The 15,318-nt window shown below is 32.7% G+C and overlaps 1 non-coding gene across 1 annotated transcript; it reads right to left on the bottom strand.

Annotated features, from left to right (window-relative positions):
- Nucleotides 1-12,712: 12,712 nt before the first annotated feature.
- Nucleotides 12,713-12,784, bottom strand: TRNAR-UCU (transfer RNA arginine (anticodon UCU)). Its single transcript has one exon. It is a non-coding gene; the product is annotated as a tRNA-Arg (tRNA).
- Nucleotides 12,785-15,318: the final 2,534 nt, after the last annotated feature.

Below are 15,318 nucleotides of genomic sequence, written 5' to 3'. Positions count from 1 at the left end.
TGTATAAATACTTGAGCCGGATGAGAGGAAACCTTCATGTCCGATTTTGAAAGGGGGAGATCTTATTGGATTGGATCCTATCTAAATTTTTCGTTTGCTAGACCCGTAGTTAAAAAACCCACTTTCTTACGATTACGAGGTTCATTCGAATATGAAATCCAATCTTGGAAACACAGCATACCACTTTTTTTTACTACCCGAGGTTTTGATATATTTCGAAATCGAGAAATTTCAAGCGGAGCTGTTGCTATCCGAGAACAATTAGCCGATCTGGATTTGAGAATTATTATGGATTATTCGTTGATAGAATGGAAAGAATTAGGGAAAGAGGGATCCCCGGACAATGAAAACGAATGGGAAGATCGAAAAGTTGGAAGAAGAAAGAATTTTTTGGTTCGGCGTATAGAATTAGCTAAGCATTTTATACGAACAAATATAGAACCAGAATGGATGGTTTTATGTCTCTTACCAGTTCTTCCTCCCGAATTGAGACCGATTATTCAAATAGATGGGGGCAAATTAATGAGCTCAGATATTAATGAACTATATAGAAGAGTTATCTATCGGAATAATACTCTTATCGATCTATTAACAACAAGTAGATCTACTCCAGGAGAATTAGTAATATGTCAGGAGAAATTGGTACAAGCAGCCGTGGATACACTTCTTGATAATGGAATCCGCGGACAACCGATGAGGGACGGTCATAATAAGGTTTACAAATCTTTTTCTGATATAATCGAGGGTAAAGAGGGAAGATTTCGCGAGACCCTACTTGGGAAACGGGTTGATTATTCAGGTCGTTCTGTCATTATTGTAGGTCCATCACTTTCATTACATAGATGTGGATTGCCCGGCGAAATAGCAATAGAACTTTTCCAGACATTTCTAATTCGTGATCTAATTCGAAAACATTTTGCTTCCAACATAGGAATTGCTAAGAGTAAAATTCGGCAAAAAGAACCGATTGTATGGGAAATACTTCAAGAAGTTATGCAGGGACATCCCGTATTGCTAAATAGAGCACCTACTCTGCATAGATTAGGTATACAGGCATTCCAACCCATTTTAGTAGAGGGGCGTGCTATTTGTTTGCATCCATTAGTTTGTAAGGGATTCAATGCAGACTTTGATGGCGATCAAATGGCTGTTCATGTGCCTTTATCCTTAGAAGCTCAAGCAGAAGCACGTTTACTTATGTTTTCTCATACAAACCTCTTGTCTCCAGCTATCGCGGATCCAATTTCTGTACCAACTCAAGATATGCTTATTGGACTTTACATATTAACGAATGGGAATCGTCGGGGTATTTCTTCAAATAGGTATAATCCACGTAATTGCAGAAATTTGAAAAATGAAAGAATTCCCCAAAAAAACTATAAGTATACGAAAAAAAAAGAACCTTTTTTTTGGAATTCCTATGATGCAATTGGAGCTTATCAACAGAAAAGAATAACCTTCGATAGTCCTTTGTGGCTCCGGTGGCGACTAGATCTACGCATTATTTCGTCAAGAGAAGTTCCTATCGAAGTTCACTATGAATCTTTAGGCACCTATCATGAAATTTATGGGCATTATCTAGTAGTAAGAAGTACAAAAAAACAAATTCGTTCTATTTACATTCGAACCAACGTAGGTCATATTTCTTTTTATCGAGAAATCGAAGAAGCTGTACAAGGTTTTTGCCGAGCCTATTCATATGGTATCTAATCATATAGATGGTTGTATCTAAGATAAACAAATTTATGATACTGGTGTAAATTCAAATCTTCATGATTTAACATTTAACAAGGATCTTAGTTTTTTAATTTCTCAATTTCTACACAAATTAAGATAAAGAAAAGGCAGTTTTTCAATCATTGACTCAAATCCATTGTTGAACTGAATGAATCCCACTGAGTGGAATAGGGAGGTACTTATGGCAGAACGGACCAATCTAATGTTTCACAATAAAGTGATAGGTGGAACTGCCATTAAACGACTTATTAGCAGATTAATAGATCACTTCGGAATGGCATATACATCACATATCCTGGATCAAGTCAAGACTCTGGGATTCCGCCAAGCTACGGCTACATCCATTTCATTAGGAATTGATGACCTTTTAACAATACCTTCGAAAGGATGGCTAGTCCGAGATGCTGAACACCAAAATTTGATTTTGGAAAAACAGCATCATTATGGAAATGTACATGCAGTAGAAAAATTACGCCAATCCATTGAGATATGGTATGCTACAAGTGAATATTTTCGACAAGAAATGAATCCTAATTTTAGAATGACCGATCCTTTTAATCCAGTCCATATAATGTCCTTTTCGGGAGCTAGAGGAAATGCATCTCAAGTACACCAATTAGTAGGTATGAGAGGATTAATGTCGGATCCACAAGGACAAATGATTGATTTACCTATTCAAAGCAATTTACGCGAAGGGCTATCTTTAACAGAATATATAATTTCTTGCTACGGAGCTCGTAAAGGGGTTGTAGATACTGCTGTACGAACATCAGATGCTGGATATCTTACACGTAGACTTGTTGAAGTGGTTCAACATATTGTTATACGTCGAACAGATTGTGGTACCATTCGAGGAATTTCAGTAAATACCCAGAATGAAACGATGCCGGAAAGTAGTTGGACACAAACATTAATTGGTCGTGTATTAGCAGACGATATATACAGAGGTTCACGATGCATTGCCATTAGAAATCAAGATATTGGAATTGGACTTTTCAATCGATTGAAAACCTTTCAAACACAACCAATATCTATACGAACTCCTTTTACCTGTAGGAATACATCTTGGATCTGTCGATTGTGTTATGGTCAAAGTCCTACTCAAGGTCACTTGGTGGAATTAGGAGAAGCTGTAGGTATTATTGCGGGCCAATCCATTGGAGAACCGGGCACTCAATTAACATTAAGAACTTTTCATACTGGCGGAGTATTCACAGGGGGGACTGCCGAACAGGTGCGAGCACCTTATAATGGAAAAATTAAATTCAATGAGGATTTGGTTCATCCTACACGTACACGTCACGGGCATCCTGCTTTTCTATGTTATATAGACTTGTATGTTAGTATTGAAAATGGTGACATTATACATAATGTGACTATTCCACCAAAAAGTTTTCTATTAGTTCAAAATAATCAATATGTAAAATCAGAACAAGTGATTGCCGAGATTCTCGCAGGAACATATACTTTTAATTTAAAAGAAAAAGTTCGAAAACATGTTTATTCTGACTTAGAAGGAGAAATGCATTGGAGTACGGATGTGTATCATGCATCAGAATTTAAATATAGTAATGTCCATATCTTACCAAAAACAAGTCATTTATGGATTTTATCAGGAAAATCAGACAGATCCGCTTCAGTCTCTTTTTCAACCCGAAAAGATCAAGATCAATTGAACATTCATTATCTTTCTACAGGAGAAAGAGATATTTGTAACCATTTAGCAAGTAATAATAAAGTAAGACATAATTTGTTTCGTTTCACTCCTTCTGAAAAAAAAGAAAGAAGGATTTCAGATTATTCAAAAAATAATCAAATCCTATGTAAAGATCATTGTCATTTTACACATCCTGCTATTTTTCACGATACTACGGATTTATTAGCAAAGAGGCGGAGAAATCGATTCATTATTCCATTTCAATTCCAATCGATTCAAGAACGAGACAAAGCACTAATGTTAGATTCCAGTATCTCGATTGAAATACCAATCCATGGTATTTTTCGTAGAAATAGTATTTTTGCTTATTTCGATGATCCTCAATACCGAACACAGAGCTCGGGTATTACTAAATATAGGACTATTGATATAAATTACATTTTTAAAAAAGAGGATTTTTTAATCGAGTATCCAGGAATTCAAGAATTTAAGACAAAATACCAAATTAAAGTAGATCAATTTTTTTTCATTCCCGAAGAAGTGTATATTTTACCAGAATTTTCTTCCATAATGGTACGGAACAATAGTATTATTGAAGTAGATACACCAATCACTGTAAATATAAGAAGTCAAGTAAGCGGGTTGGTTCGATTGGAGAAGAAAAAAAAAAAGATTCAATTAAAAATATTTTCCGGGAATATCTATTTTCCCGGAGAAATGGATAAGATATCCCGGCACAGTGCCATGTTGATACCACCGAGAACGGTAAAAAAAAATTCAAAAGGATCAAAAAAAAAAATGAAAAATTGGATCTATGCTCAATGGATCACAATTATGAAAAAAAAGTATTTTGTTTTGGTTCGACCGGTCATTTTATATGAAATAGAAGATAGGATCAATTTAATCCAATTTTTTTCCCAAGATATGTTACAAGAAAGAGATAATTTGGAACTTCAAATTATTCATTATATTCTTTCTGGAAATGGAAAATCAATTCGGGGAATTTCTAATTCTAATACAAGTATTCAATTAGTTCGGACTTGTTTAGTCTTAAATTGGGATCAAGACAAAAAATTGTCTTCTATCGAAAAAGGGCATGCTTCTTTTGTTGAACTAAGTATAAAAGGTTTGGTTAGATATTTCTTAAAAATGGACTTAGGAAAATCCCATATTTCATATATAAGAAAAAGGAAAGATCCGCTCGGTTCAAGATTTATCTTGGATAATGAGTCGGACTGGACCAACATCAATCCATTTTTTTTTATAGATCCGAGGGAAAAAGTTCAACAATCACTTAGTCAAAATCATGGAACTATTCATATGTTGTTGAATAGAAATGAGAAATGCCGATCTTTAATAATTTTGTCATCATCGAATTGTTTTCAAATACGATCATTCCACGATGGAAAATATTACAATGGGATAAAAGAAGAAATAAATCCAATTCAAAGAGATCCTCTGATTCCAATTCAAAATTCGTTAGGTCCTTTAGGAATAGCCCTTCAAGTTGCCCATTTTTATTTTTACCTTTTAATTACTAATAATCAGATCTCGATAAATAAAAACGGGCAACTTGACAAATTAAAAGAAACTTTTCAAGTATTAAAATATTATTTAATAGACGAAAACGAGATCATTTATAAATCTGATCTATCTAGTAACATCCTTTTAAATCCATTCTATTTGAATTGGCATTTTTTCCATCATAATTATTGTGAAAAAAAAACGTTTCCCATAATAAGTCTTGGTCAATTTATTTGCGAAAATGTATGTATAGTTCAAACGAAAAATGAACCACACCTTAAATCGGGTCAAATTCTAACTGTTCAAATGGATTCTGTAGGAATAAGATCGGCTAACCCTTATTTGGCGACTCCTGGAACAACTGTTCATGGTCATTATGGAGAAATACTTTCTGAAGGAGATATATTAGTTACATTTATATATCAAAAATCGAGATCAGGTGATATAACACAAGGTCTTCCAAAAGTAGAACAGGTATTGGAAGTTCGTTCGATTGATTCAATATCCATAAACCTAGAAAAGAGAGTGGATACTTGGAATGGGCGTATAACAAGAATTCTTGGCATTCCTTGGGGATTCTTCATTAGTGCTGAGCTAACTATAGCGCAAAGTCGTATTTCTTTGGTTAATCAAATTCAAAAAGTTTATCGATCCCAGGGAGTTCACATTCATAATAGACATATAGAAATTATTGTGCGTCAAATAACATCAAAAGTATTGGTTTCAGAAGATGGAATGTCTAATGTTTTTTTGCCTGGCGAACTAATTGGATTGTTGCGGGCCGAACGAGCTGGGCGTTCCTTAGAAGAGTCGATCTGCTATCGAGTTCTATTATTGGGGATAACAAAAACATCTTTGAATACTCAAAGTTTCATATCTGAAGCAAGTTTTCAAGAAACTGCTAGAGTTTTATCAAAAGCCGCTCTCCGGGGTCGCATAGATTGGTTGAAAGGTCTGAAAGAGAACGTTGTTTTAGGGGGAATGATGCCAGTTGGTACTGGATTCAAAAGAATAATATACCGTTCAAAGCAAAGGCAATATAACAAGATTACCCCGGAAACAAAAAAAAGAATTTATGTGATACATCAAAATAATCTAGGATTTAAGAATTCCTAAAATAATGATTCTTAAGGTCGTATTCATCTCCGGTCACTTTATTTTGTATATATTTTGTATAATAAAAGAAACATAATAAATAAACGAATCATATTCAATGAAATAGAAAAAATGGCCCGATCTTTTTTTTATCAACGGCAAATTTTCAGTAGAAGAGAAGGTTCCTTCGGAACACTTATTTTTTTCTATTTCAGTATACTGGGTCTCTTTCTTTCATTTCAAAAAATTGATCTAATTTCTATTTGGAAATGAAAGAAAAGTGTGGGGATAATTATAAATGACAAAAAGATATTGGAACATAATTTTGGAAGAGATGATGGAAGCTGGTGTTCATTTTGGCCACGGTACTAGAAAATGGAATCCTAAAATGTCACCTTATATTTCTGCAAAGCGTAAGGGTATTCATATTACAAATCTTATTAGAACTGCTCGGTTTTTATCAGAATCTTGTGATTTAGTTTTTGATGCAGCAAGTGGGGGAAAACAATTCTTAATTGTTGGTACAAAAAAAAAAGCAGCTGATTCAGTAGCGCGGGCTGCAATAAGAGCTCGGTGTCATTATGTTAATAAAAAATGGCTCGGCGGTATGTTAACGAATTGGTATACTACAAAAACACGACTTCAAAAGTTCAGGGACTTGAGAATGCAACAAAAGACGGGGAGATTTCATAGTTTTCCAAAAAAAGATGCCGCTATATTGAAGAGACAATTAGCTCAATTGGAAACATATCTTGGCGGCATTAAATATATGAAGGGCTTACCAGATATTGTAATAATCGTCGATCAACAAGAAGAATATACGGCTCTTCGAGAATGTATAACTTTGGAAATTCCAACAATTTGTTTAATTGATACAAATAGTGACCCGGACCTCGCTGATATTTCAATTCCAGCTAATGATGATGCTATAGCCTCAATTCGATTAATTCTTAACAAATTAGTTTTTGCAATTTGTGAGGGTCGGTCTAGATATATACGAAATTCTTGATTAATAATAAGATAAAAAATTCTTGAATTTGCTTCGAGGGGTTCATAGATTTATGGAATCGCTTACTATACTAGTAAGAAATTGCACAAAAATGAAAATAGAAAACAAACAAAAATTTTATGTAATTAGTATCGGTATTCAAAATCAAAAATGAAAGTAGACAAATCAAAAGGGAAAGGAGATGTTTGAATAAAAATAATTCCCTTTTTTCAACTTCTTTTTTTAGAGGACAGGACAATATGAATGTTTTATTATGCTCTATCAACACATTAAAAAGATTATACGATATATCTGCTGTGGAAGTAGGTCAACATTTCTATTGGCAAATAGGGGGTTTCCTAGTACATGCCCAAGTACTTATTACTTCTTGGGTTGTAATTGCTATCTTATTGGTTTCAGCCATTCTAGTTATTCGAAATCTGCAAACCATTCCCACTTTCGGTCAGAATTTATTTGAATATGTTCTTGAATTCATTCGAGACGTGAGCAAAACTCAGATTGGAGAAGAATATGGTCCGTGGGTTCCTTTTATTGGAACTTTGTTTCTATTTATTTTTGTTTCTAATTGGTCAGGGGCTCTTTTACCTTGGAAAATCATCCAATTACCTCATGGGGAGTTAGCTGCACCCACAAATGATATAAATACTACCGTTGCATTAGCTTTACTTACATCAGTTGCATATTTCTATGCGGGTCTTTCAAAAAAAGGATTAGCTTATTTTAGTAAATACATCCAACCAACTCCAATCCTTTTACCGATTAACATATTAGAAGATTTCACAAAACCCTTATCCCTTAGTTTTCGACTTTTCGGAAATATATTAGCTGATGAATTAGTAGTTGTTGTTCTTGTTTCTTTAGTACCTTTAGTAGTTCCTATACCTGTCATGTTCCTTGGATTATTCACAAGCGGTATTCAAGCTCTCATTTTTGCTACTTTAGCTGCGGCTTATATAGGTGAATCCATTGAAGGCCATCATTGACTAGTTTTCTCAAAAATAGTCTTTTTTGTTTAGCTTGCCACACATATATTGTGGCTCAATAGAATCTACAAAATAAACATCTATCTATAGATATATAGATAGATATAGATAGATCTATTCGATTAGTATATATTAGTTTGGATATTCAAAAAAAATGAATAGCTAGAATTAGAATTCTGTATGATATTTACGTTTACAATGTGTGATAAAAAGATACTATATAGAATGTTAGTAGATTCTCGTTTGATTCACATTTAATTCAACAATTGATCAAAAGATAATTAAAAACATTTAGATCACCCAATTTCCTATATTTCTTTGAAACATTAATGAAATCGAATGAATTTATTTAGATTGATTGTATCCATATGGGATAAGAGAATAAGAAAAGAGGGAAGGGGAGCTTAAAAAAAAACATGATAAAAAAAATAGAAGTGAGGGGATCAGTCAAGGTTTTTTAGGTTTCAAAGAATGAATTTCAATTTCGATTGAATCTAAAACACAAAGAAAATTAGTTTACAGCATAGAAGAAACCTATGTATATGTGATATGATATTATAGATGAACTAGTTTTATATGAACTAACCATATATCTGAAATAACTAATCTTTTCTATATAAAAAAGGCCTCGCTATTACTGTCAATTTCTATAGGGATAGAAAAGCAAAGTCCTTGCGTTTCAGCTCTAATTGTGAATTGAAAATTAAAAAACTAAAGAAATTGTATAAAAAAACGAAGAATTCAAAGAATGATTCCAAAATTAAGGTAAGAGAAGAACAAAGATTATACAGATTCACCCCCAAAACTATGTAGTTCGAGACGAAAAAAGAAATCTCGAAGTAATTCGTTTAATAACTATTATTTTCAATTTTTAATTCTTATTTTTATTAATTACTTTAACTGAAAAAGTCTTGGTAATTGAAAAATGAAGTCAGAATTTATTAGTCGATTATATCATTAACTATTTCTTTCTTTTATATGTAGGTTACGAGGAAATTCTCATGAATCCAATTATTTCTGCCGCTTCTGTTATTGCTGCTGGATTGGCCGTAGGGCTTGCTTCTATTGGACCTGGGGTTGGTCAAGGCACTGCCGCAGGGCAAGCTGTAGAGGGGATTGCACGACAACCAGAGGCAGAGGGAAAAATACGGGGTACTTTATTACTTAGTCTGGCTTTTATGGAAGCTTTAACAATTTACGGGCTGGTTGTAGCATTAGCACTTTTATTTGCTAATCCTTTTGTTTAATCCTAAAAAGATATAAAATACATATGTGGACTTCCTTTTTCGAATTATATTAATAATTCACTCCTACAATTCTTTATCTGTTCGGATAAGAACACAGGAGAAGGACTAATTGAAAGGTATTCACATACTTATTCACCCTCTTTCTTCTTTTTGTTTAGTCCAATGAACCCCTCTTTTATTTTATTTCTTTTAAGATAATTTTTTGAAAGTGTTCAAACTAGATAGATTTTGCAATTGATAAAAGAACTGGTATCTAATTCTAAGAAGTATCATTCTTTTAGGGAATCTTCCAATTGATTGACCAATCCAAATTATATCAAATTCTATAATTATATATTCCAATTAGATTATTATATTATCTATCTAATAGGAATATTAGAAAGATAATTAGTCTATTCATAAGAGGAGATGAGATCATATGAAAAATATAACCGATTCTTTCCTTTGTTTGGGCTCCTGGCCATCCGCCGGAAGTTTCGTGTTTAATACCGATATTTTAGCAACAAATCCAATAAATCTTAGTGTAGTGTTAGGTCTACTGGTTTTTTTTGGAAAGGGAGTGTGTGCGAGTTGTTTATTTCAAAGAATAAATTGGATTTAACCAAACTGCACTTTTTAGTTTAGTTAGAATTAAGAAAATGTGCAGAATCCCGCGAATTACTTCTGAATTCATTTTCTTTTTTGAATAAATTAAGAAAAATCTTAAAGAACCATAGCATTTCGCGCTTTATTGGTAATCCACTTTGATTCTCTATTTACCAAAAATTTTGGACTATTACCATGGTTAAAAAGAGTTTGAAGTCTATACGCAGTGTAGTACTCTTTCTACCGCTATATTAATACAGAAAGGAAACGGTTTCAAAAAAATTATTCGATTTTTTTTCGATATAAAACACTCATGTCGATAAAAAAAATGGCTTGAATCCTATTTATGGCGAGAAATAAAAAACGGGTGAATTTAAACCTCCCCTTTGTACGATGCGTAATCGATGGATGACCTATGTATAAATTCAAAAGAAGTCTTTGGATTTGAATAAAAAAACAACTTTGTTGACATATATTTGTTTGGTCAAAAGAGTCCTCCGAATATTCTAGTCTTATATTGGTAATTGTTTTCACTTTGAATAGAGAAGAGAGGATAGGCTCATTACATAAAAAATTGGTAAATTTCCGATAAGTAATTGAGTGTGAGAGCCAAATGAATCGAAAGATTCATGTTTGGTTCGGGAAGAGATCATAGACATTTTGAAATGGATGGAAAGAGAGTCTACTTTCATTACGTGATTTATTAGATAATCGAAAACAGAAAATCTGGAGAACTATTCGAAACTCAGAAGAATTACAGGAAAACGCCATTGAACAGCTCGAAAAAGCCCAGGCCCGCTTAAGGAAAGTTGAAACAGAAGCAGATCTGTTTCGGGTGAATGGCTATTCTGAGATCAAACGAGAAAAATTGAATTTAATTAATTCAATTTATACGACTTTGGAACAATTAGAAAATTACAAAAACGAAGCTATTGATTTTGAACAACAAAGAGTTATTAATCAAGTTCGACAGCGGGTTTTACAACAAGCCTTACAGGGAGCTCTAGGAACTCTAAATAGTTGCTTGAACAACGAGTTACATTTACGTACTGTTAGTGCTAATATTGGCATGTTTGGGATGATGAAATAAAAAAATAACTGATTAGGCTTTCTATTATACAATAGAGTATAGGCATCATTTTTTTCTTATAAAAAATAAATTTAAGATATTTTCATGGTAACCATTCGTGCAGATGAAATTAGTAAAATTATCCGTGAACGCATTGAGCAATATAATACAGAAGTAAAAATTGTAAATACTGGTACCGTACTTCAAGTAGGCGATGGTATTGCTCGTATTTATGGTCTTGATGAAGTAATGGCGGGTGAATTGGTGGAATTTGAAGAAGGTACTATAGGCATTGCTTTGAATTTGGAATCAAAAAATGTTGGTGTTGTATTAATGGGTGATGGTTTGCTGATACAAGAGGGAAGTTCAGTAAAAGCAACAGGAAGAATTGCTCAGATACCTGTAAGTGAAGCTTATTTGAGTCGTGTTATAAATGCCCTGGCTAAACCAATTGACGGTCGAGGAGAAATTTCAGCTTCGGAATCTCGATTAATAGAATCTCCCGCTCCCGGTATTATTTCAAGACGTTCGGTATATGAGCCTCTCCAAACAGGACTTATTGCTATTGATTCGATGATATCCCCATAGGACGGGGCCAGCGAGAATTAATTATTGGAGATAGACAAACAGGTAAAACAGCAGTAGCCACAGATACAATTCTCAATCAACAGGGACAAAATGTAATATGTGTTTATGTAGCTGTTGGTCAAAAAGCATCTTCTGTGGCTCAAGTGGTGACTACCTTACAAGAAAGAGGAGCAATGGAATACACTATTGTAGTAGCTGAAACAGCGGATTCTCCAGCTACATTACAATACCTCGCGCCTTATACAGGAGCAGCTCTGGCTGAATATTTTATGTACCGTGAACGTCACACTTTAATCATTTATGACGATCTCTCCAAACAAGCACAGGCTTATCGCAAATGTCTCTTCTATTACGAAGACCACCAGGTCGCGAAGCTTATCCAGGGGATGTTTTTTTATTTACATTCGCGTCTTTTGGAAAGAGCCGCTAAATTAAGTTCTCAGTTAGGCGAAGGAAGTATGACTGCTTTACCAATAGTTGAAACTCAATCGGGAGATGTTTCAGCTTATATTCCTACGAGATGTAATTTCCATTACAGATGGCCAAATATTCTTATCGGCCGATCTATTCAATGCTGGAATAAGACCCGCTATTAATGTTGGTATTTCAGTTTCCAGAGTTGGATCGGCGGCTCAAATCAAAGCCATGAAACAAGTAGCTGGTAAATAAAATTGGAATTAGCACAATTCGCAGAATTAGAAGCTTTTGCACAATTCGCTTCTGATCTAGATAAAGCTACTCAAAATCAATTAGCAAGAGGTCAACGATTGCGCGAGTTGCTTAAACAATCCCAATCAGCTCCTCTTACTGTGGAAGAACAGATAGTAACTATTTATACCGGAACGAATGGTTATCTTGATTCATTAGAAATTGGACAGGTAAGGAAATTTCTTGTTGAGTTACGTGCTTACTTAAAGACGAATAAACCTCCAATTCAAAGAAATCATATCTTCTACCAAGACATTCACTGGGGTAAGCAGAAGCCCTTTTAAAGGACGCTATTAAAGAACAGATGGAACTCTTTTTATTCCAGGAACAAGTAGAAAAAAATTGATGAATCATTAAATAATTTTGTAATTCAATTTTCCAATTTTTATAATTAGTATCTTTTAATATGTTTTTATTTCATTTGAATATTATATATAATGAATTCGAATCAAAATGTAATAAATCAAAAAAAATAGAAGGACAAGGTTGAAATTAGATATGCAAACAACTTGCGTCCAATAGGATTTGAACCTATACCTAAGGTTTAGAAGACCTCTGTCCTATCCATTAGACAATGGACGCTTCTATTTTATATTTGATTCTTTAACCTTTTTAACTAAACCTTATTAAAAAGATTAAAGAATCAAACAAATATAAAGAATTCTAGAAATTATAAAAATAAAATAAATCAAATATTTAGAATAAAAGAAAAAAAAAATAAAAAAGAAAAATCAATTGAATATAATTGAATATATATAACTAAAACTAAATTAAGAAATGAAAATGAAGAATTGACAAATTCCTTTAAGAATTCTAGATTCATTCTCGAAGAAAAAAGATAGATTTAAATAGAATAAAATAGAAGCGGGGTAGCGGGAATCGAACCCGCATCGGTTAGCTTGGAAGGCTAAGGGTTATAGTCGACGTTGATTCATCATTTTGATTTAACGTCTCTAATTCAAAACTGAACGTGAAACTTTTGTTTCATTCGGCTCCTTTACGGAATGAAGAGATGGACAATAAAAAAAATTGACCCATAACATCTATGTCAGCCTTTTTGTATGAATAGGTTTCAAATATCTTGCTTTTTTAGATGATCCCTCTAGAAGAGCAATATTCTAACAATCTATGTTTTTTTTCTATGTTACTTCGTTCTCTATTTCTATTTCAGAAAATCTTTAGGAAAAGAAGAAAATTTCCGTCGAGCTAAAAAAATGTCGATGTCTCTAGTAAACTAAAAGAATCGTTTAATAGCTATTTTGCTTCAATTTTTACTATGCAAAAAAATGGAAGATTAGTTACGATTAGAAAGAAACTTTGTATATTTCTCTCCATAGATCCTTTAGTAATACTCAAAAAATTCGGATTATAGATCCAATTCCAAAAACTTATGTTTCATAATTTTAAAACTCAATTTGTCAAATTCGATTTGATTCTTCTTGTATACAAATTACAATAATGTATATTATACCGCAAATAATTCATCGAGGGGTATAAAGGAGTCCCTTTAAGTAAAAAAATAAAGTTTTTGATCGGCATATGAATCAAATGGGGGATCCCTTAACTTTTGGGGGGTCTTGAAACGAATCGCACTTTTACCACTAAACTATACCCGCTACAATATCATTATTGTATCTTTTGTTGAACAAAGCAATCAGACAAAATAAAGAAATGGGAGGCATAATATTTCTAATAAGTCGAGTATTGACATGTTTCATTAGAGAATCTTCTAATGAAATTTGAAAACGGGATAATTTTCATTTTTTTTATTTTGCTGAAGGTTATATATATATACAATTTACGTTACCAGAAAAAAGAGAGGGAGTAAGAAAAGAGAACATTTTTATATTATCTTATTTTGGTTTTATCTCATAGGAATCTATCCGTATCTCTTATTTTTTTTTTAATTACAAATATTTTACAAATATTTTTTTTTTCGAATAAAATATATTCAAATAAAGAATTTTTCTTCAATATTCATGGAATAAAAGAAAAAGAGCCCGACTAGGTACTGGCGGGCTCATTGGCTGTATAAAAAGAAAAAAAGAAAACTAAAATATATAGAATAATAAAAAAAAAGATAGATAAGATAAAAAAGAATAAAAAAAAAAGCAAGTCTCTTTTTTTTTTAAGCTCCCTTTTTGTTCTTCTTGTTTATGTGATATAACATAAACAAAGTAATTCTTTTTTTTTTCAATTGGGGAGAGATGGCTGAGTGGACTATAGCGTCGGATTGCTAATCCGTTGTACAAATTCTTGTACCGAGGGTTCGAATCCCTCTCTTTCCGTTGATAATTTGGTATTTTTTTTTGAACTTGTTTTTTTTATTTACTAGTTAAAGATGTTAAAATAGAGAAAATCCTAAAAATATTTCAAAATTCCGCACAAGCAAGGGAAAACACAGAATCCACTTTTTTCTTATTCTATTCTTCACGTCCTGGATTACGTCCTGGATCGTTAGATAGGAATCCGAAGATGAAAAGAGAAACGAAAAAGATCACTACCGTATAAACAAAAAGTTTTAGAGTAAGCATTATGAAATCTCCAAGATAATTAAAAAACGACAAAGAAAGAGAATAGATTCTCTTATATTACAACATATTTTGTTTCTTTTAATACTAAGATACTAAGTTTCTAAAAAATGAAGTTTTTTTTAGGATATGAGGAGATATATATATATGAGTTTCGAAAATGAATTGATAGTAAGAGTAGATTATTTTATTACAAATTATCAATAATTCTTTTGACCAAAAATCCTTTTTTTCTGTAATCTAGGTATTCGATTGGTGAGGGGTTCCAATCGAATAATCGGATTAGGTTTTTTCAATTCAAAAAACGTAAATGATGAGAAGGTCCCTTTTTTTCCTATATATTGAAAAATTTCAATATTGGAATCCAGAAGTCACACTGTAAGACTTATCTGATCTTATAAATTGTTAAAATGTTCGAGTTTTTAGTTTTCTGAAAAATTCTGAATTTTTTTACGACATTATTCAAATTAAAAATATCATCGAAAACTTACAGCAGCTTGCCAAACAAAAGCTAAAAGAAAAAATAGTACGGGTATTACTGGGCATAATATCCACAATTGGATTCAAGAAAGCGTAGGCTTCGGG

Source organism: Vigna unguiculata, unplaced genomic scaffold (genome assembly GCF_037176805.1).
Source record: "Vigna unguiculata cultivar grain cowpea cultivar isolate G323 ecotype 2 unplaced genomic scaffold, ASM3717680v1 ptg000252l, whole genome shotgun sequence".
Classification (NCBI taxonomy): domain Eukaryota; kingdom Viridiplantae; phylum Streptophyta; class Magnoliopsida; order Fabales; family Fabaceae; genus Vigna; species Vigna unguiculata.
Note: the sequence above shows the minus strand (reverse complement) of the source record. Positions and strands in the feature narration are given on the sequence as shown.